Source organism: Triturus cristatus, chromosome 1_2 (assembly GCF_964204655.1).
Source record: "Triturus cristatus chromosome 1_2, aTriCri1.1, whole genome shotgun sequence".
Lineage (NCBI taxonomy): Eukaryota > Metazoa > Chordata > Amphibia > Caudata > Salamandridae > Triturus > Triturus cristatus.
Window position 1 is genome coordinate 308,920,404 of NC_140580.1, and position 23,863 is coordinate 308,944,266.

Sequence of the window (23,863 nt, forward strand, 5' to 3'; positions counted from 1 at the left end):
TCAAGGAAAGGTATCTCCTGTGTGCTGGATTGAATGGTGAACTGGATATCTTGGTCGCACTGGTTTAGCCATTGGTGGAACAGATTGAGTTGGGTAGTCTCACCATTCCAAATTATCAATATATCGTCAATATATCTCTTCCACATATTGACATGTGCCGAAAATGGGTTGTTGTTGAGGACGAAACGCTTTTCAAAGTTATCCATATACAGGATCGCTAGATCTGGAGCGAAGGCAGCCCCCATCGCGACTCCTTTCGTTTGTACATAGTACTTTCCTACATCCACCAGGTCGCCCTATAGTATCCGGCTGCGGTTCAGTATTGGAACCTCTATGTAAGTACATAGACATTTTCCTAAAACCATTAGCAGAAGAAACAGAAACATACCTTCGAGACACCATGCAAGTTATTGCAATGATTGACCAACAACCATTCAACTCGAGTGAGCAGATACTGGTCACCTGTGATATTGTCTCACTATATACCAGCATTCCGCAGGAACCTGCATTGGCGGTGATGCGTGCAGTTTTGGATCTAAGACCAGCACCAACAAGGGTACCTACGGATTTTATCATAGCTCTTTTGACCATCGCTATGAAAAAGAATTTCTTTTATTTCCAAGGAAAGTACTATGTACAAACGAAAGGAGTCGCGATGGGGGCTGCCTTCGCTCCAGATCTAGCGATCCTGTATATGGATAACTTTGAAAAGCGTTTCGTCCTCAACAACAACCCATTTTCGGCACATGTCAATATGTGGAAGAGATATATTGACGATATATTGATAATTTGGAATGGTGAGACTACCCAACTCAATCTGTTCCACCAATGGCTAAACCAGTGCGACCAAGATATCCAGTTCACCATTCAATCCAGCACACAGGAGATACCTTTCCTTGATCTGAAAATCTTTTATGAAGATGAGAAACTTCTTACTACCCTATATAGGAAGCCAACGGAAAGAAATTCCCTACTGAGGTACAGCAGCCACCACCCGCGCGGTTTGCGCGACAATCTCCCAGTGGGACAGTTCCTGCGGATCCGCAGGAACTGCACAAAACGTACAGACTACACAACAGAGTCAGAGAACCTGACGGCCAGGTTAATCTCAAGAGGTTACCCAAAACGCCTGGTAAAGAGGGCCCGGAAGAGGGCCTGGTACAACCCACGGGATACTCTGCTCTCACCCAAACATCCCAATACATCACGCCAAAATGATAAGATGATATGTGTCACTACTTTCTCCACTCGCAGTAATGCAGTGAAAAAGATCATCAATAAACATTGGAACATTATATCTACGGAGATTGACCAACCTAACTTACCGATGCATTCTTTTAAGAAAGCAATGAGCATCAAGGACCATGTGGTGCATTCCTTCCTTGAGGACCCAGTTGAACCGACCATTCGGTCACTCTGGAATTTACCACCAATCATAGGTCATTTCAAGTGTGGGTCGTGTAAAGCATGCCCCACAACTTTGCAATCAAAGAACTTTGAATATAAACATCAGACCATTACATTGCAATCACATACAAACTGCAATTCCAATAACGTCATCTATGGGATCTTATGTCCATGTGACCAACTATATATTGGCCAGACACAGCAGAAAGTCAAGGCAAGAATTCTGCAACACCAAAGCAGGATAAGATGCAATGTGACAGGTGCACCTCTAGTCGAACACTATCACCAACTGGGACACCGCCCTGATGAAATGAAATGGATTGTCTTGGAAAAGACAGAACTGGGACCTCGGGGAGGTAATATATCCTCTATCCTGCTCATTAGAGAGTCAAAAATGATGATACGCTTTGATACTATTCTAACGGGTTTGAATGAACAAGACCCTAGTAATGCTCAATTAGCTATTCTCAATAACTAGTGAACAAGGTTCATTTTGTTATGTTTGCCTAGCCCGTAATCTAACCTGTTGTCAACTTTATTCCTAAGACACTTTATGATGTTGACCATGAGACACTTATGATAAATGTACCTATGGTGCACATGACTTTTTCGACTGTTTCTTTTCCATTGGAACTATCATCTGTCTTTTGCAATATTTCCATTATCCAGCAAGCTAATATCTATTTACATGTTTCCACATGACTATCTGACGGGTTTTTCTAAATGTAATTATCATTTGGTTCTCTTGTATCTTCATTAGAAAATGTTAATTGACATAAGCTCACATGCTTGCTTTCAAACAACCAATGTTCTTTCATCCCTTTCTTTAATGTTTATTTATGTTTTGTATTTTCTACAAGTGAATCATTGTTTTCACGCTCAATTTGTCATCTTAACGTTTAGACGCCTTCAATTAATGTACCTAATGTGAAGAAGTTAATTTGACTGTTTGTTTACCCAAGAACAGACCATTAGCTTTGACTGCACTCCTTTTAGTCTGTACAACAGTGCAATCTATATGTGCTCATATGCTTGTTAATCAAATGTGCTCATATGCTTGTTAATCAACTATGCACCTTCACAATACAATCGCTCATTTTTAGGATTTCCTACGTGTGTACATGTTCACTTAGAGATTCTCCTCTCCTAACCTTTAGCCCGGCCGATCATGCCCACCTACCGGCCCTCGATGACGCTCCATGAGTGATGCAGGATAAGATGACGCTCCTTGAGTGATGCATTCCACCCACCTATTGATTAATAATACACGTATTTTTACTGACACACTTATTCTTATTGTTCATTTATTTCTGGATCATTCATTTAATTTACCAATACTAATTCATCAAGCCTCGGTTTCGTTACACTCATGAACTACTCGAATGGTCTTTCTTCCATTCTCCCGTTAAGGGCAGCATCTAGCGGCTGCACCCGGTGTAACGTCACGCGGTCTCAGCGTTCTCCATATCAGGGAGCCGCTCCGCGTCCTCAGTAAGCTGTCTGATTTGAGCAGTTCCAGCCACGTTCGCAGTTTCAAGGTAGGGGAACCGCCGAATTACACTCCGCTGTATTTGGCAATTCGACCGATTAGCATAATCTTGTTTCTTAAGATCAGTCCGTTCCCATACTAACTGTTAATTTTGCCGCTTCCATGCGTATTACGCCAAGGGTTAGTTTTCTGTATTGACTCTTCCCATTTTGATGTTTTTTAATTGCCAGTCCCGTCAATAGGATCTCATGTCTTACACGATTAGTCCGTCCGCATGTATACTGATGATTCTGCTCTTTCCTTGCATAGTGGAACAGCGATTTTCGCTTTATTGACTTTCCCTTCTATTCGATGTTTGTTTATTTTTTCACATATTGAATTGCCAGTCCCGTCTAGTCTCCCGCTCCCGTTTTTCCATCCCAGTATACGGATGATAGGCTGGGGGACCGGGTCCTGTTGGCTTTGTATTTCTCTAGGTCTGGACTACCTACTAGGTTTCTCATTTAAAGAGCGCTCTCTCCATTTGGTTTATAGAGGCTGTTCTCCCGGTGATTTTCTTCACCCAACATACCGATCTACGCTGCGGTGTGATTTGACGGAGTAATCTAATCCTCCCTTTTGTGCTAAGTAATACAAGTGAGTTTACATTTATATGGAGTCATAACCCGCCCCCCCCCTTTTTCAGTCAACTTAATTGTTGACTTCATTGTCACTTTTTAATTCATTTTAGGTGATTGTCACTCCCACCCGACTGTGGAGCCTTTTTGCCCTGATGCCAAGCTGTCACTGATTAAGATGTTCGTTCTTTAAACTGGTAATTATGGCAGTTTTATCCATATCCAGTCCCGCAGTTGAATTTCCGCTTGGCATTATCAGTTTTTAATTCCCACCCAATCTCTCTGTATAGGTGCCTACCTTCCCCGTTCCACCATCCTCTTTGTCCTGAGGAAGACCCCACCCGTAAGGAATTAATCAACCTACTTTGGAAGAGGGGTCGAAACGTCGACATCTCACCATGCCAGTACCGTCAATAGTGCGTTGAGCACTGTGCACTTTCACCTGTATATGGTTATTTGGCAAAACATTCAATTCTGTCAATGAATGACTCTTATCTTGATTATTTGGCACGACAGTAAGGTGCCCAACAATTGATTTGTACCATTGTTATGAACTTTTATATGTCACTTACCCTACTACCCTACCTAATTCTTCACTCCCTCCCCTCCCCCGTGGCACCCTGCACTTTTGTAAATAGTGTGATTTATCATATGCATTTATGTGCCTGTTCCAAGTGTGATTAAATAACACTTTGGTTCTGCCTTACTTGTTGCAAGAGTTATTTTGTTGACCTTTCTCAATTTTATGTATGTTCTGGGACCATTTCTATTCCACCGACATCTTCAAGATGGCCCCCAAAAAAAGTACTAGGTCCAGTACCAAGAAAGTTGCCAGTGAGAAGAAGGCACTGGCACTTACCAAGACCGGTATGTCGCCTAATACTTTTTTTGGAAAACCAAAAATTGAGCCTGCAGCAGCTGTGTCCGGGGAGCAAGCTGGGAGCATCTCCCCCACATCAGTGGACCCACCCCACCAAGCTAGGCCCAAGTCCATGTTTGCTGCAGAGGCACCCAGTCTAATCACAAGTCCAACGCTGATGAGCAGTGATGTTTTAATTGATTTATTGTCATTGCAAAGTAGTACCCAATCAATGCTGGAAACTCAGATAAGTGGGCCACCCCCAATAGTAGTTTTTCCTCCCAAAGTAGGGGCAGTTCAGGAGATCGAGCTTCCTGCAGAGGAAGAAGAAGAGCAAGCCACCCTTTCAGAAGATCAATTGTCTTCCAGAGCCCCAGCAAGTAAAGGAGGGTTAGTCCATCAACTTCTTCTCCGAGCCAACCTTCTGATGATCTAGACACCACTGGGATCCCACCTCAGTCTGAGTTGGAGACACACCACGCCCACAAGACAAGGCTAGGGAAAAGGAAGGTTCCAGAAAGTCTTAGAGTTATGAGGTAGATGTAAAAGAGGAGAATGATGACGAGCCAGTCATCATGGACATTTGTCCCGCCCCAGTGGAGAACGACATTACCTCATCTCAAATTGCTGTGAGGGATGTGGCACAGATACCACCAACACAGATGATCCCACCAACACCACCTGCAGCTTCCATATTTCGCCAGCAGCGTACTACATCCACCACAACCACGTCAGCAGAAGTAGGTACTGCAGAGAGTCAAACTTCACGCCCACCCACCAGTTCATGGGACATTGCAAGTGGCACCAGCAGCCCCAGAAAGTTGACCTCCCCAGTTTGGGACTTCTTTTCTGTTAGCAGGAAAGATGTGTACATTGCTATATGCTCCCTTTGTGGACAAGGTGTTAGTCGGGATAAGCTTGGTACAAACTATGGTACCAGAGGCCAAACAACACATCTGAGTAAACACCACTTGATCCAGTGGGAGTTGCACCTTAGCGGCCAAAAAACTGCACGTGTTGTTGGTGGAGAGGAAGAAGAAAAAGATCGGATCACGGTGGAAGGTGAACAAGAGGAAGACATTTTCTCTGTTACACAAAGCAGCCCTGTCCCCAGCAGTGCAGTGGTACCGCCCACATCATTATCAGTAACATAGCAATGGCACAAGAGTCAGGCTGAGACACCGAGGGGTCCCACACAAGAGAGTACTGCAACGTAAAAATGTGTATTGAGCCTAACATCTGGCATCAAGAAGTCACCTGCATCAGTGGCACCAGAAAATAAAAGAATCCAGGCTACCATTCTTGTCATGTTTAGGTCGGAGGGGCAGTACGAACGCAACCACCTAATGGCACATTTGTACAACGCGAAGCTGGCGAAAATGTTAGCGCTGGACCGCCTCCCTTTTCCTTTTGTGGAAGGGGTGGGTTTTCCTAAATTTGTGACACAATGGAAGGTTCCCAGTCGGTCCTATTTCGCCACAGTTGCTGTTCCAGCACTACATTGCGGCGTGCTGGAATTGCTTGGACAAGCTTTGCAGCAGAGTGCTGTTCACACTATCCACCTGACAACAGACATGTGGACCAATGCTAAGCCACTGATTACATGTGCATCACTACACTCTGTATCTCTTTTGTGGGGGTTAGAGAAAATATATCTGCAGCAGGTGTTGTTGACACTGCTGCGATTTTAAATGTCACTCAGAAACATGCAACTGTAGCCATGTTCGCCATGGAGAAATCTAATACTGCTGCAAACATTTTGGAAGACTTTGACAGCAAGGTATTTGAATGGCTGCTGGTCCTGCACATACCGCACCCAACAGTGAAGGCGCCACACACAGTCGTGTTATCTTCCTTTTATTTGCAGGACCAGCAAGGTTAACAACATCACTTATTCCAGTTTATAAGTATGCCAATAGTACCAAACGCGTTTCGGGTCTCACCTCGCTCTTTATCACTGGCTCCAGCTTGTCTGGAGAAAGAACAGCAATAACTCCCATCGCACTTGCGGTGGATTTTGTAATACCTCCCATATGGGCGTATGCACCCTTTGCATTATGGTTAGAAGAGTTCTTGAATCAATAGTATTCAATAGTGGATGCCGCAATGTTCTCTGTTATTACATTTTAAAAAATACCTCAGTGGGTAGCTATGAACACTCAATGCCGTAGCTCTGCATTGTTTAAGTCCAAGCAAAGCGGACACGCCGTTCCAGATGCGCCGATGCAGTCAAGGCGCTGGAGCCGTATTGCTGGCGGCGGGGCGCCCTCCCGACCTGGGCAGGCCAGAAACAAATCCATATGAGAAGCACCCAACAGTGAATGCGCCACACAAGGTTGTGTTATCTTCCTTTTATTTGCAGGACCAGCAGGGTTAACAACATCACTTATTCCAGCTTATAAGTATGCCAAAAGTACCAAACGCGTTTCGGGCATCACCTCACCTTTTATCACTGGTTCCGGCTTGTCTGGAGACAGCGTTACAACAAACAAATGATGGACGGAATGCTGACAATGCAGACATTCTCCCCCAGTCAAGAGATCTGGGTTAAATCCATCGTTCTTTTGCCCACTACACCACCCCAGTTTAGACATGGCCATATGCAAATCAGTCTTGACCCTGTGCCTCATGGGAACAGTCCAGCCCGAACTGCCAAGCCATGTCTTCCCTGGACCGGAATCAAGCATCCTAGGACCGGTTTCTGGCTGTCAGCCGTCATCAGCCAGGATAGCTTGACTCCAGTGGCGTAGTGAGCACGGGTCTCACGTCTGGGAATACCCATCCCACTTAGGGCGAAAAGCGTTACAACAAACAAATGATGGACGGAATGCTGACAATGCAGACATTCTCCCCCAGTCAAGAGATCTGGGTTAAATCCATCGTTCTTTTGCCCACTACACCACCCCAGTTTAGACATGGCCATATGCAAATCAGTCTTGACCCTGTGCCTCATGGGAACAGTCCAGCCCGAACTGCCAAGCCATGTCTTCCCTGGACCGGAATCAAGCATCCTAGGACCGGTTTCTGGCTATCAGCCGTCATCAGCCCGGATAGCTTGACTCCAGTGGCGTAGTGAGCACGGGTCCCACGTCTGGGAATACCCATCCCACTTAGGGCGAAAAGCATTACAACAAACAAATGATGGACGGAATGCTGACAATGCAGACATTCTCCCCCAGTCGAGAGATCTGGGTTAAATCCATCGTTCTTTTGCCCACTACACCACCCCAGTTTAGACATGGCCATATGCAAATCAGTCTTGACCCTGTGCCTCATGGGAACAGTCCAGCCCGAACTGCCAAGCCATGTCTTCCCTGGACCGGAATCAAGCATCCTAGGACCGGTTTCTGGCTATCAGCCGTCATCAGCCAGGATAGCTTGACTCCAGTGGCGTAGTGAGCACGGGTCCCACGTCTGGGAATACCCATCCCACTTAGGGCGAAAAGCGTTACAACAAACAAATGATGGACGGAATGCTGACAATGCAGACATTCTCCCCCAGTCAAGAGATCTGGGTTAAATCCATCGTTCTTTTGCCCACTACACCACCCCAGTTTAGACATGGCCATATGCAAATCAGTCTTGACCCTGTGCCTCATGGGAACAGTCCAGCCCGAACTGCCAAGCCATGTCTTCCCTGGACCGGAATCAAGCATCCTAGGACCGGTTTCTGGCTATCAGCCGTCATCAGCCAGGATAGCTTGACTCCAGTGGCGTAGTGAGCACGGGTCCCACTTCTGGGAATACCCATCCCACTTAGGGCGAAAAGCGTTACAACTAACAAATGATGGACGGAATGCTGACAATGCAGACATTCTCCCTCAGTCAAGAGATCTGGGTTAAATCCATCGTTCTTTTGCCCACTACACCACCCCAGTTTAGACATGTCTGGAGACAGAGCAGGAATAACTCCCATCGCACTTGCGGTGGATTTTGTAATACCGCCCATGTGGGCGTATGTACCCTTTGCATCGTGTTTATAAGAGTTCTTAAATCAATAGTATTCCATAATGGATGCTGCAATGTTCTCCATTATTAAAGTTTTTAAATACCTCAGAGGGTAGCTGTGAACACTTAATACTGTAGCTCTGCATTATTTAAGTCCAAGCAAAGCGGACACTCCATTCCGGATGCGCCGATGCAGTCAATGCGCTGGAGACATTTCTGAACATCAAAAATGCAGAGCGAGCGGGCACAGAAAGCAACTCTGCATGCTCGCGGGACTTCGCATAGCTCACTGTTTTTTTTTACAACTTTGCGGAATTCCGCGCAGCGCCGCTACGCAAGCTCCACCCAGGCTTAGTTCAGAGTCAGCCATTGTGCACGTCGGTCAGCAGCACCTTTTTAAGTGCTTTATAGCAAATCAGGCATCTGCAGCGAGCAGGGAAGTCTGCCTAAGCTGCAGCTCCCATAGACAGGTCAAGTCACTTGCACACCATCAGCCATGTGCTGCCGAGCCTACTACCTAGAACATAGTGGGCTCATCTCATGGGGATTTAGTCAGACTCAGTCCATTCTTCCGCAGGCAATATGACTAGGTCATACCCCCCAGCGTCCGTTGGTCACCTGGAAACATTCGCTCCATCACAAGGCAGGATCAATGGCACTGCTACGTAGGCTGGTCAGTGTTACTATCCCCGCCCTCATCCCCTCATCCCAGGGTGTCTCAAAACTCCCTGCCATGAAGACCAGCTTAGCGCTGGCATTTACAAGGTAGTTACTGGGTCAGATGGGTCCCCGGCGTGTGATTTGTCAGGGAAATGAAAACAGCCAGAGAGACACTGTGTAGTTACATGCCCGCCATGTTGGCTGGCTGGACATGCACTACACCCATTGCATATTTATCCATTTTTAACGCTGTTAAGTTCAACATAACAATATTAAGCAAGAATTTAATTTCTTTTCAAATTGCAATTTGCAAAATGTGGTTTATTGCATTTGGTGTCCGTGTAATTTACGGTACATTAGACAAACATCTCAGCCAATCAAAATTAACATCATTCCACATTGAAGCCGGATACAGTGTACGGTGATCAATGCCCCTCTGGTAGGGAACTACTAAGAAAAGAATCACACAACAGAAGAACTGAAATGGCAAGTAATCGATGTGGCTACGATTCCGGAAAGAGGTGGTGATATAGGACACATTATACAAAGGATGGAATGCAAATGGATAGAACGTGCTGATTCTATCGACCATGATCTCAACACTGCAGAAGAATGATGTGACTTTGAGTCCACACTTCTAACATAATATCTTATTTACTGTTTGCTTGGGTCAGGACGGATTTGTAACTTGCACTCCTAAAAATCTCAGGTAATATGTTTCGAGTACTTATAATGCCTCAGTACAAGGCTCCTTTTCCAGGGTGTGTTTTAGGATGTGTTTTTACATAACATTGTTCTATCCATACCCTATATCAATGCAATTGCACTTCTTAACCGAGGTAACCCTAGCCTGTGATGCCATCAGTGCCACTCTATGGCCCTCCCCTTACATCTCTACTTCTCACCCCCTTCAAATAAGAACACAGACACAGGCTCATTAGTTTGCCCCTAAATGGGGATCCCTTCCCATCCACTGTGACTATCCTTGCTTCACATATATAGGGATCTGCAAACTCCAGTTCAATGTTATGCCATAGTATACAACCAAATACATCAATGGACCTTGCTCGATATCACTGCCCTCTTGTTCTTTCATACCCACCAACAAGGTTCTCAGTGCCAACTTTATTTCACACAAGCCGCAAGCATTCAGATTGGCTTACCCATCACAGTAAAGTCTAGCTAATCGACTGTCTCGATTGCTTGTAGTGTCTGCCTTCAACATACGTGACTGGCAATTTCCCCTCGCATGCCATCTTTGGATTTGCATCGATGGATGAGACAGACTGACGCTGTTCTCCATGGAAAAGACACGCTATTGATGGAGAGAATGCAGAACAAATCTAAACATTCACCCCCAGTCAAGAGATCTGGGTTAAATCCATCATTCTTTTGCTCACCATGCCACCCCTGTTTAGACCTGGCCATATGCAAACCAGTCTTGACCCTGTTTCTCATGGGAACAGTCCAGCCCGAACTGCCAAGCCAGGCCCTCCCTGGCCTGGAAACAAGCATCCTAGGACCAGTTTCGGGGTTTCACCCCTCATCAAACAGGATAACTTGAATCTAGTGGCAGAGTGAGCTCGGGACCCATGTCTGGGCAATCCTGGCTCACTTAGGGCGAGAAATCAAAAGACACACAATTGATGGATGGAATGAAGTATCACTTCCTTCATTTACATTTCCCTTGGGTGCATGCACCACCGTCTGACAATACATCCATATCAATCCAGGTACCACAACTGCACTCTCTTCATACTTATTTGCCCTTCCACTATTTCTTTCATTTAGGTCATTCTTACGCCCCCTTTCTCATTTGATTTCAGGTGTCCCACAAATCATAGGTCCTGATGAGACCTCATAATTCCTAAGAGGTCGAAACGTCGTTTACTCCACTGTATATGAACTATTGTACATAGCCTCCGTCATTTTTACAGGAGGCTGTGAATATTTACTACAAATGGATTATTTGCTTTTCTGTATTTTTTTTAAATCTCCGTATATGCCACTAATTGTCACTTTAAGTTATAGGTTTCACTTTCACCTGGGACACCTAACACGGTTTTTCTGAACCCCCCTGTTAGGACTTTTTTAATTCAATATAAATCGCAATGCATTTTACCTACTGGGCTTCAATTGCGCTTTTTTGAAAATCTGTGCATCTTCTCCTAGAACATTTGAGAAGAGCATATCAACAGGGACATCTTTCTGTAGCACAGGTTTTGCAACTAGATGTACCTGTAAGTTCTGTGGGTATGGACTTTAGACATTTTGTAGGCTTTAGCACCCCATCAATATCTGCCCAATAAAATCCACATGGATCTTTCTCTACATATGCGTGATCCAAAACATTTATCTGATCATCTAGAAAGCTCTTTTAATGTGTCCATGCACAGAATATGACATCGGTGGAAGGTCACTTAGCGGGACTGATCTCTTGAACTCACTGCACTGAAGATCATCAAATGTGTGAGTCAGAACCCATTTCCAAATACTCACAAGGTATTTTTCTACGTCTTTAAAGTCACATTATTCTTCTGTCTCAGCAACTCCGTTTAGAAACTTCACAGGTTCAGCAGTTAAATCTCCCAGCTTTGTTCCAATTTCAGTCATAGTGTCAACACCCATAAGAATATGTGCCTTGATAAGAACACTGGGCATCTCAAGTTTCTTGTACAGAATATGAAGCCTGATTAAGTGTCTTATTTTGCCTCTGCCATAACTTATGAACATTCCAATAAATCTAAGTAGCACAATAGTAACATCTGTGCCATTTGACAGTACAATGACTCAATTGGAAACATTTCGACCAGCCCACTCAACATGTGGCACAACACAAAGGTCAGTTACCTCCAATTTGCTGTTAAGTTCTTGAACAAATGAAATACCAACATTTGTAAAGCACACTGCTAGCTCCAGAGAGGTGTCCCGGCCCTGGGGGCCATCGGGAAGATTAAGCGAGCTATTGCCCAGATTCACATGGTGCTGCACTAACCTGCCACCGACAATCAAACCGTGAACCCCGTGGTCCGTAGTCAGGCACCCTGGCCGCTGCGCCACACCTCTTCCACGAGTACTGTTCATACCTTTTGAATTTATATTTATCTCTGCTAGTTTCCAACTCCTCATTGACATACATTCCACTTGCAATAATCAGTTTTTACTGAAGCATCAGCCATGTTTTGGCAAGTTAACATCTCCAAGCCCATCTTGTTCAATGTTGATGACCAGAATTTATCAAGTTGCACAGGTAAAGGTGTCGAATTTTTGATGCATACAATTTCAATCATTCCACACTTGTAGACATTCTTTTGCTTCTCTCACATTCTTTGACAGATAGTACAAGATAACTGTCAAAAACAATTGCAGTTCTTGCACGGTGACACTGACTTTGATATATGTAGAACAGTCTGAACAACCTCTGCTACGTTTTGCAGGGATGATATCTTGAGCACTCTTAATTGTGACATATAGTCCACAAGAGCAGCAGTTTTAAATGAGGACACCTTTTCGACTTGAAATTCTTCATGTGAAAGTTTTTTTCGAGCTCTTGTACGAGTTTGTGATTCACTGGATTGGTTGCAGAATCTCCATTAAACAATGCATTTGTCAGAAGAAGATCATCCAACAGAATGTCCTTAATAAATTCACCTCTTTCTTTTGTTACATCCATTTCTCTATGTGCTTGTGAACGTTGTTTTTTTGTAACCTGTTCTGTAGTGGCTGGTTGGACGAAGCTCTTACCATGGCACTTAAAGCGTGGAAGTTTAGCTTTTGAGATGATGTCAAACAGCTTTTTCTCTTTCAATACAAATCTCTCCTATTTCATTTCTGCATAAAGGTTTGATCCATGTTCCAGGACATAAAGTGGACATGTCTTTTTTATCACTATCCACAAATTGTTTGGTCATTAAATTGTTTAGTCTCACAGGCTCAGTCATTTTAAAGGGGTTTCCTTGCTGCTGCATGAAATTGAGAAGGCTGTCAACATGTTTATTAAAATATTCTCTTCTCATTCTCACAAGTTCGTGGTGAGGAACAGTTTCACAATGGTCCATTAATTTAGAATTTGTCATCTCTCTGAAAACATTGCTATTAGAAATGATTTCATGGTAAACTAGCTGCCATTGAGCAGCATAGTCCCTTTTATATGACTGACCAACACTTCCCTTGGAGCTTTTCTGTGATATCTGGATTGTCTGTTTCAGTTTCATATCTGGAGCCAAAGCATTGAACCTTCGCTCTCTGTCTTTCATCACAAAATGTCTTTCTAAGAGCTTTCTGTAGAGTTATAATTTTTTTACCTCTAGCTTCTTCACTCTTTCCAAATACCAAGTCCCATATCTCAGATAGTTTATGCAATCAAATCTGTGAAACACAGCAATCTGTTACTCCACATTCTTTATGTGCAGCTCCCAATCACCTTCCCGATCAACATGTAACAAGTTTTCCACTAGACCTATCATGTGTAAAACGTTTCCATAGCACTTGCGAAGTTCTGATTTTCTTAACATTTTTTATTAACAATCTCTACAAACTTGGTTTTCTGGTATTCTGATTTTGAACTGAGTGTATTGAACATTACCTGGCTTTGCATTATGTCTTTTGAATGAAGTGCATCCTGTGCCTTGTTCACTTTTGAGATAAGATATGCAAATCCTAATTTGTCATTCTTGTTTCAGAAAGCATTGCAACACAATGTTTCTATACCCTCAGATATGATGAGCATACCGTGTAACAAACTAACATAATGAGTTCTGATCAATTCTGACTGGACAGTTTTGCTTTCAAAATGTCAGCCTCAATAAGTGCATCGTCTATGTCACATCCACTGAGATAACTTCCTACACAACACAATGCAACTTTTATCATATGGAAAACACCCATCATTGGATAAAGATCATCAAATTCTACTTGGTTGCTCATAAAAATGTCAGCTGTAATACGGAAAACACCTTCATCGCAGAAAACTGGCAGGATAGGCTGGTATTCAACTTTAGCATGCACATTTTGGAAATTGTTTAGAGCTGTGGGTACTGCTGGGTAGTTTGTGACTGGAGATGGTATTACTGATAAAAATCCAAAGTTCTTCAGTGGGAGGGTATTCTGGGAGATCAGAGCATGAATTCTAGCCCACGGGGGAACTGGCTTTTCCTAATCCTTCAGTCCGCACCAAATACGCGATATTATAAATTTAGTAAATTAGCTTTGCCGACATCAGCATCAGGTAGAAGAATATCCATGTCCTCAACCGCTTTGAAACATTTTGGTAGACTGGGATGTGTTGATGTCTTGTAGTGATTTTGTACAAGTTCGTCAGGCAGTTGGGTTATAATTTAACAGCTTTGTTTCTTTATACCTACATTTGATACAGCTTGTTTTACAGCAGCTACTTCATTGGTACAGTCTTGAAAAAGCACCATGGCAGTATCATGTGTGCTAGATGCTCCAGACTAACAAGGGCTGTCTTCACAATCAAAATTATCAAGAGCAGCAATTGTAATTTTTTTCCTGGGAAAGCGACTTGTAAGTAGTGTGCTGTTGGATTAACAAGATTATACAGCATGAGCTGCTAACAAGTTCCTGTTCCGGACTATGTCAATATAACTAGTTGATACACCAATTCTATTCATTGAAGTGATTAACTCTGTACTTTTGCACTTGTCCTAGATTGGGTGGGCAGTCATCATGTGTAGCAGAGTTTTCTTTTTGTCATGATATAATTCATAAACGTGATTTGAAAAAGACAGTACATTTGCACAGCAAAAGCTTGTCTGTTCATGGGTTTGTCTTCCACTTCTTCGCTTATATCTTCAAAGCCATAATCAATGTTGTCAGCTTCTTTTCTGAACTCAAAAACTTTAGTTTGTAACAGTTTTGCTTTGCTGATATTAAACAATGATGTAAAAAGTGTTAAAACATAGGACATTCTTGTTGACTCCCATGATTTGCGTAGCTCTGGGGCATCACAAAATTTGTCATTAACTCCAAAATTAAATCTTTCAGAAGGTTTCTTAAAATGGTTACTGCTGATTTTACCTGATCCTGTGATCTTATTTTGGCAGCAGGAACTTCAGGAGTCAAATCAGCTGAGAACACCATACGTGGCTCATTCTTTTTGTTAGATTGACAAAAACGAATTCTGTTGTTGTACATTCTAACCAGAAAAATCTTAATTTAATTTTTATGGATCAATACAGTTTTCCTCAATGTGGACCATTATTTCTCTGATCTCACTGAGGGTCAACCCATAGCCAGCACTCCAGAGTGGTGTTAACACTTAATTTGCACACTTAACTGAAGGCTGGAGGTTACGTTGCTGCTGGGAGCTTATTGCACATTCACATTTTCAAATGTATGCAGTTCGGGTGGGCATACAAATCCGATGTAAATACATTCACCTCACTGTTTAGGTCAGCTACTCGGCTGAAAACTTGATCTTGGATGAAACTAGCTGCAGATAAAAACATGTTTGCCGTTTGAGACTCACACACTCCGTACTTTGTTCTTTTATCAATCCCCTTGGCCCTTGTTCTGGCTAAACCACAGATAACACATTGAAGAGCATCTGCTGCTTTTTGATCAGTTTCTGGAAGAGAATGAGGGGTAGCTATCGACCTTCTAAGTGCTTTTGCAGAAGACTTGGATTCTTGATGTAATTCACTGGTTTCTGCTATTTTGTTAGACATTTTTCAAGGCTTTTTTTCCTTTGTATATGACTTGTAGCACTTGTTGTTACAATGATAAAATATTTGATCCTCTTCACCTTTCAATTTTTTTGTGAACTTCGTCTTGCCGTATTTCTGCTGCATATCAGTCTCTCTTCTGTCCAGCCGCAGTTTATGATGGTTTTTCTTTTGCATTAGTTTGGCATATGACACATTTTTCTTTGTCCTCAGCATTTGTAGTTAGCAACACACTGTCGGAAGGTAAAGATCCTCTGCTGCCACCTGCTTTGCTCAGGTTTACAAATTTGAATCAAGGGAAAACCTGAAACAAGAACAATATTAAAATGAATTACTAATATGATGGCTCAAACACATCATTATAGAGCAGCCGTTTTGGAAAATGGTGGAAGGGTTGCTCTAAGGATTTATTTTCTGTCTCTATAAGACTACTTGAACCCCAGACCAAAATGATGTATATAGGTCTCATGGTTCCTGAAATATTACATCATCACTGCAACACATATACCATTTTTAACAATGTCGTCCCCAAAAATTTGTCCTAGATTAGCAATGTCTACTCAAGCTAAATTAATTCTCTAATGATAAAGAAACACGAATCAAAAATGAATATCTCTGGGCAACTATTTTTTACTGAGGTATATCAAGGGCCAGGACTACAAGTAGCAGAATCTACTCCATGCCACGGTCCTCGCACAGTCCAGCGGCAGCCACGAACGTCACCCCATAATGGGTAAATTAGCAACCAGTGCCAGTTTAAAGTGCATCCGGAATATTTACTAAACTTAGTGATTATCTGTATTATTCTGGCCACTCTTAATTCTGGGTCAGTGACATAGTGTGGCACGTAGTCCGCATACAGCGATATTTTATCCTGCCAGGGTCCTCTGCATTGCAAGCCCCTGACCAGAGGATCTTGAAATATCCAAACTGCCAAGGGCTCCAATGCCAGAGTGAAAAATCAAATCCCTGCCTGCTGCCCCGCTGGACTTTAAATACCAGGGAATACACCCCGCTCACCTTAACTGGGTCTAGCAGGCCATTGTAGAGCAAGTGGACCAATTGCATAAATTGGGGGCCGAAACCCAGTTTTTCCAGAATGGCAAATATGTATTTGCTCTCCAACTTGTCGAATGCCATTTTGCATCTAGTAATATTATCAAAGCATTGTCTTTTAAGGTGATCCTCTGTCCCAGTACCACATAGAGGTGTTGAAGATTGAGTCTTGTACTCCGTTGGGCATAAAGTCTGACTGATCTGGGTGAATCAGCAAGTGAATTACGTTTCTGAGCTGAGTTGCTAATAGTTTGGCCAATATTTTGAAGTTGGCATTCAACAGCAATATAGGCATATAGGAGGTGCGCTCCTCCGGGAGTTTCCCTTCCATATGTAGTACAACTATGGTGACAAACCTCTGGTCTTGCAGCAAAGATCCCCGCTGTTTACTTTAGTTGTACATGGTTAATAGGTGCAGTGCAAGCTTTGTTGCCAGCATTTTGTACAGCTCAATTTCTTAAACTGCAACTCCCTCACCACCATTAACAACTCCCTCGTCGATGTCTGTTTCTAGATGTGCCTCATCATCCCTTGCTTGAAGTGGGTAGCTTATATCCTGAAGTGGAGCAATCACCTTCTCGGCTGTCTTGGCCAATCCCTGGAAGTATTTTTGGTTGTAGCAGGCCGTGAACGCCTCTGCTATGCACTTACCCTATCTAACCAGGTCCCCTGTCTCTGTTTTTACCTCTACGACACACTTCTGTGACTGATCCCTCTTGTTTAACCAGGCCAGGAATTTACCAGCTTGATTTCCAACTTCAGATAGGCGGTAAGCAGTAGCTCTATGTACAGCCCAGATGGCCTCATTGGTCAGGTTGTTGTATTCTTGTGGCTTCAGTGCCAGAGTATGTCATGCTCCCGATCCCAACTCTGTCATTATGAGTCACACCTGTTCAGAATGTCCTCCTCAAGCTTGTTATGGCTGGCCATCCTATCCCACATGAACCCAGATATAAGGGAGAGTGCCTGGCCCCAACTACCACCCTATATGCCTCCCATACAGTGAGTGTTGAGTCCACTGAGGCTAAGTTGTCATTGAAACAGAGCTTTGTGCATTTAGTGAGGACCTCCCACACACAGCACTGTTTTGGTGCTACAAGTTTATCCTCCAGTCCACCCCTGCAATGACGGGCTTGAAGTTAAATACCGCCCACATTGGAAAGTGATCAGAGATCTCTCTAGCTGGGTGTCAGACCTCAGAAAATAGGTGCACCTGCTGTTGTCGTGTGAGGAGGAAATCAATGTGGGAGAGGCTACCATGTGCACCTGAGTGATAAGTATAATGCGGTTCCTGTGGGTTGTGTGCTTTCCACAAGTCCACCACTCCCAAGGCAGCCAAAATATCCAGAAGCTTACTTGCCGATCCCTTCATCCTATTTGATGTCCAGCAGTCCCAGTCCTTGCTAGCTACCATGTTGAAGTCACCTCCCAGGATCAGCATGCCGTCCGGCAATTGTAGGAGTAGGTAACCCAGGTAAGGCAACGTGGAGACATGCAATCTTGGTGGTATGTATATGGAACAATTAGTCAATGTCAAGCCTTCCCACTGTCCCGATAGTGCCACTTATCTACTATGCAGGTCTGGCCATGTCTGCTCCACTATTAAGAGGAGTGACGTCTTTATAAGGACCCCAGCTCTTCTGGAGCCTGAGGTATAGCCTACGTAAGTCACTATTTACTACCCCCACCTACCCAGACTTTGGTACGTGTTGGCCATCATATGTCAATGTTAGGGGCGTGGTGCTTGATATACTGAAGGACCACTCTCCTTTTAATCTTATTCCCCAACCCATTAACATTCCATAATATTTTCAAAGAGCTCCCTCAAGTCATAATAAGTCTGTATCCCTGTGGCCCAGAGAGCCTAATTAGCCGTACATAGAATGCCTGAGAGCAGAAGGCTGGTCCATGATGGTCCAGAAGGAACATCCCCCCCATGTAGGTTGACAGTGCATTAACGTGAACAATATAGAACCAAACAGGATAAGTATTTTCACCAACAAACTCCCCTAACCATGTTTCTCCATGGCAGGCTTAGATCTGTGCACCCCCCTACATTGCAGACCGCCTGTCATCCCAATAGTAGTGTATAACAGAAGGGTCAAGAGGCCAGTTTAAAAATAGAAGCCATGCTCTCCTTCTGCTTACTGTACATTGTAGCCCATCAGGAGGCCATTCCTCATACATGTCCCCCAAGCCCAGGTCTCACTCTCCTTCCATGGTGCCACCTCATCATCTGTAACCAGCGCAGGCCCCACCAGAAATCTGATTGTCCTAGGCATCAATGGGAGGCCTCAGTCTAATCTCCCCGAGTTCCTCCAGGCAAGGAGTCCTGCGGGTCATCCCGTAACAGTGTACATTGCTGGCTCGCTTCACTTTCACCTTGATGGTCCCCTGCTGCTCAAATCACACCAGCTCTTGGTACATGGAGATGCAGTTGCACCCTTCATCCCCCTGCCAGCCTCCACCCCTCAAGCAATCACCTTCCTCATCCAGGGTACCAAAGTGCCACGTCTTTACCTTAGCAGCCGCCCTCAACTTTGCCAGAAACATCATGGAGTATTTCAGTTCTTGCTGCTACGAAACCCATTTCACTTCGTCAAACCTGTGGCGTAGTTTCTGTACTCAAAGTATAAAGTCTGGAAAGATACTGATAATGGAATTGTTGTGTCAGGGGGGGCACCCCACAGGAACCCTGCAATATAACGTTGTGATCCCTGTGGTTAAATATGCAGGCAATGACAGTTCACAGTGGTGCACTTGCTCTCAGTGGAGGGGCACGAACCCTGTGGACATGGACTATCAAGAAGAATTTTGAGAGGCCCTTCAGGTTTTAAGTATTCAGATCGAAGTCCTCCAGGACGAGTTCCAAGCTTGGGCCTTCCACACTCTCTGGGCCCTTAACTAACCTTATGATTCCTCTGGAACAGCCCTTGATATCCTTAAACGTAGCCCCTGACACTGCAACGTCATCCTGAAGTCTGGCCACCTGGTCCCTAAGGGTCTGGGTCTCCGACCAAAGCGATGTGACAGTCTTCATTCTCCGTCACACTCTTCTGCAATTTGTGTAGACCTGCCCCAATCAGCATGACTTCCAGAGGGACCATGTACATTTTGGCCACCAGTGAGCGAAGAAACATCTGAATCTCCTCTATAATGTCCTTCAGGGTTAGATCACCCCCTTCCTGGGAGGAGCCCCCACCACTCTCCTGAGTCCCCATTGCGCTCACCTCCCCAGTCTCCTCCTTAGGCAGGGAGAATCTGTCCAACTTTGCTTGCTGCAAACCCTTTGCACCCCTCTCGTCAGTCATCGCAATCTTCCTGCGCCTCAAGTGTGTATTTATCGTTGCCTGTTGAGACAGCCCTCTCCCACCTGAGCAGGCCTCGTTGCCTCTCAGGTCTCCCACTGACTTCCACAGGGAAGATGTGTCACCAGTTCAGCAGGTGTCACCTCTCCCTCAGTGCAACTCACAATTGAGACCTGCACACTGATGTCTTTCAGGTGCCCCAGTTCTGCTTCCTCATTGCAGGATGGGCCAGAGGTAACAGGCTCATGCCAAGATCACTCTGTTGCTGGCTTTCTTTGAAGCCCATTACTTTATGTCTGTTTGCTCTTAGTCCCACCCCAGCCACTGCACTTCAGAGCCCATGTCTCACTGGTCCGCAAACCCTGCTCCCCTGGCAAGACCAGTCCTTATCGGCCCCAGACAATCCCCACCGAGCAAGCCACAGCCCCATGTGTGATATCCTCTGTCCCCGGGAGGAGCAAAGTCTCCTGTCTCGACTCATCTACAGGTGCCATCTTACCACAATTCTGGGCAGCCCGCACCACGTAGAGGCAGGCCTGCTCCACCACTGGTCCTCTCTGTAGTTCAGGACCCAAGACCCGCACACATGAGGATGGCCTCTCTACTTTGCCTCTCTGCTTCGCATCCCCTCCTCAATGTTCGGCCCCTCTTCCTCCCACGGCAAACTCAGCTGCAGGAAGGGCGGAGGGAGCAGATTAAGTGACAGTTGGTGTGGGATGAAGGGGTACTTCAGTAAGCCACCATCTTGCTCGGCTGGTGGTCACACCCCTCACCTAAAACAAACTATGTCGTCACCCTCCAGGGCTTGTACAGACCTGTTTAAGGACGGCTGGCCCTTTGAGATCACAGCATGGAGTAACTGAGTTTCTTTTCTCTCATGCTTCACCAAATGGGTGACCCAGAGGAGCATTAAAAAGCACTTTGAGGGGTCCCGCAAGGCCACAGCCCTTGCAAACAATTCCTCAAAAGGAAAAAAATGGGAAATGTTTCACGAGAAAAGGAAACAAGCATTTGCAATGCAATTGGCCTCACCTTTGGGAACTTATATGTATTTAGCTATGCAGCACATTAGCCTGGGTGCTGAAACATCTACTGTTCTAGCAGTACCACCCTTCACTGCCCTTGATACAACTTCAATTACACTCTTTTTAGTTATTTAAAACTATCATCATGTCAGAAATAAAGCATTTTCAATGTTATATACAACAAAGCCATATATGGTGCTTATTTATCACATTCAACTAACAACCATTGCTTGCAGCTCAAAGTTAAGCTTCCGGACTAGTGTACTTGCCAGCCGGCTCTCCTCATTGTTAGTACATGCAGTGTGTTTTTTTATATGATATTTTTTGGTGTGTGAGTGAAGTATTCGCTGGGTGCAGCCTGTGGCACACTCTTTAGGTTGAGGCCACCGATCATGAACAGCACCTTGACTCTGTGTACCCATACAGCATTTTGCTCTTTGAAGCGGGCACACGGTAGGGACAAGTATTTCCACCGTGCCCTATGCCCGGTTCTTTTGTTCCTGCGGGAGACAGCCAAAACAACGTTTTTTGCTTAAAAAATTTAGTCTGAGGGCATGTATGCGTGAGGCAATGCAGAGCATGCATTCCCCTGCTCAGTACCTGCTGTGTGAAGCCTCTGTGAGTTCTTAGCTAAGGGCTGGCTGGAGGACATATCCTCGGGTCATTCACTGACCGTTTCATAAAGAAGAGGGTTACAAAAAGAAAATTACACTCAGCACCAAAAAAAATACTGCAAAACATGCCTTATAATAACCGATGGCTCACTAAATGAACATCTCTTGATGAATTATACATGGACAAACCTACATAAAATAGGACGACTTAAAACTTTAAAATATGTGGGCAACCTTTTATTGCTGTTTGCCCAGTTAAAGATTGCTCTGACATCTGTCCTGCTAATGGAGGCCAGGCAGTGGTTGAACATACTCGCCTGCAAGCCGCAGCAAAGTACAGAAATGCAGCAGGTCCATAGTCCGCTCAGAGAGCTAATGAACATATCCCACAATCTTATCAGCTACTCCTACGAGCACCAGTGTGGGCTACTCTGTCAAGGACCACCAAGGGCGCTTCAAAGTGCTACATCATCCCATGGGCAGACCTGCACTTCAAAATGAGAGACCGGCTCCCATGAAATTATAAAAATAACATCAACAATAATGTATTTCTATATTAATATTACTAAAATGAATAGGTGTTTATGCGGTTCTCACATCTGTTTGTGTTTAAGTGTATAGGTTTTCCTGTGCAGAGGAGGCGCCAGCGGCCTAGTGCTTGCAGCCCTCACCATTTTGACGTTGTGACACTGATACCTATCTCTGATTTATACCAGCCTCGCCCACCCGCCTCACGGGGGAGGCGGCTGATGAAGGGGTCAGGGTTTCACGAACTGCACAATGCGGGAAAGTCTGGAGCCTCCATTGTGAGTCATACACACAACTAGTCCTCAAATGGCACTGATTCATTTCCATGCAGCCCGTCCACCTCAAGAAAAACCGTGCCCGCTGTTTTTCCTGGCACGGACGCATTATTATTTTGACAACTTTTGGGAGCTAAGATTTTGGCAACATCTCATTACCTTAACGCACAAACACTGGAGGGCAACTGGATACATTTGAAATATTTCTGTCACTAGCAACATATAAGCCATACTGTTAATATAAAATACTACAGAAAACATAATGTCCCAAAGCCGTCTCATTTGAAGTTAACAAACAACACTAACAACTGTTCGAATCGGTGGGATTACAGTACATTCCGAAGTACAAGTGATATATATATATATCCAGGGAAAAAAATACAAAAACCTGATTTTGTTATTTTACAATCGGAAAATCCACAAACTCGCAAGCAGATACTTAGGGACTCCTCTGTGGTGGCTTAAACGCAGTTTATTTTTCTTCCCAAAACTTTTCTTCATTTGCAGAGGCTTCAGATCTGGGGGCGCCTGGCTGGACATAAACAGCGCTTTGCCTCCCTCAACACACAACAGGCTGGAGTTCAAAACAGACAATTCCCTCCTCGAAGTGCCGCTCTAATGACCCTAGAGAGCCCGGCATAATTCCAAAGTGCAAATCCTGGTGTGTGAGCCCGGTGCCCCCGCTCAGAGTCCAGCAGCATCCGTGAGGAAAAATGACGCACAATCCCAGCCGCGAGCCCGTCCCCGGGGGCTGCTGCCTGTCCCCTCCCCAGCCGCGCATGAAGTTATCAGCTCTGCCTGCTGGTGCCTCCATGCTTTGCTGGGAGGGCACAGACAGACGAAGAGTAGGCCCGAATGGGGGGTGGAGTGCGGCAAGTGCCGAGCGATGCTAATGCCATACAACCAAGAGTGGGTGTGCATCCCCAAGAAATGTGGCGGGCGCGTATTGCCTGGAGGCCTCCCCAGGTGCGTCAGAAAGTTACAGAATGAAAACAGCCTCTCACGTGTGAAGGAAAGGAGAAAGAAATAGAAACTGTATAAGGGCGTGGACATTTTATTACTGAAGGATAAGCTCATGAAATGGAATGGGGGAGGTACCTACTTTATTCATGCAGAACAGTAAAGCTTTCTTCTCTCGCTCGCCAAAAGATGTTATCTATTGAAATCCTTTTACAGCCCAATGAAACACCTTGCGATGGCTGTCCAGGGGGAACAGTGCTGCATCGGGTTTGACAGGATCTCTTTTAAAAAACAAGCATTTGCAATGCAATAGGACTTGAATTTACGCGAGACATATTGGGAGTGGGGGAGGGGATCCGAGGGGGGGGCAGAAATCACGTTCTGCTGGAGGGGGCAGTGGGAGACAGGGAAGAAAATACTGTTTGCAGTAA